This window comes from Populus euphratica, unplaced genomic scaffold (assembly GCF_000495115.2).
Source record: "Populus euphratica unplaced genomic scaffold, PopEup_1.0 scaffold89.1, whole genome shotgun sequence".
Taxonomy (NCBI): Eukaryota; Viridiplantae; Streptophyta; class Magnoliopsida; order Malpighiales; family Salicaceae; genus Populus; species Populus euphratica.
In genome coordinates, this window is record NW_011499970.1 from 596,019 (window position 1) to 596,555 (window position 537).

Below are 537 nucleotides of genomic sequence, written 5' to 3' on the forward strand. Positions count from 1 at the left end.
TGTAACTTGTGAAATTTTAGACCTGTATTCAATTAATAAACTTAACTCTTAACAAATTTAATTTTAAAGATGAAATTGTGTAAAATATATTAATATAAAAATTGCAAAATAAAAAATAATAACAAAAAATAAATGGGGATAAAACTTGATAGAAAAAAAACGAGTATGATGAAATTTTTTTTTAAAAGATCCTAAACAAAATAAATTACAATTAAAAAATTACGGACCAAATTTGAAAGGTTAAAAAATTATAGGGGTGAAATTAAAAAATATTTATAATTTGATAGATTATTTATAGATTAAAAATGGTAGAAGGTTAAATAGAAAGAAATTATTGTGGGCTAACCCAATAAAAAAAATACAAAAAATAATAAAACAAAACAGAAAAAGAATAAAAAAAACATTGGTTTAGAAAAAGAAAAAAAAAACAAGCAAACATAGTGAACCCTTTAAACCTAGTCTATCTTTAAAAGTCACAATATGTGAATTTCTTAACTTGAATCAATAAAGAAACTTAATTTTCAACCATTTAAATAA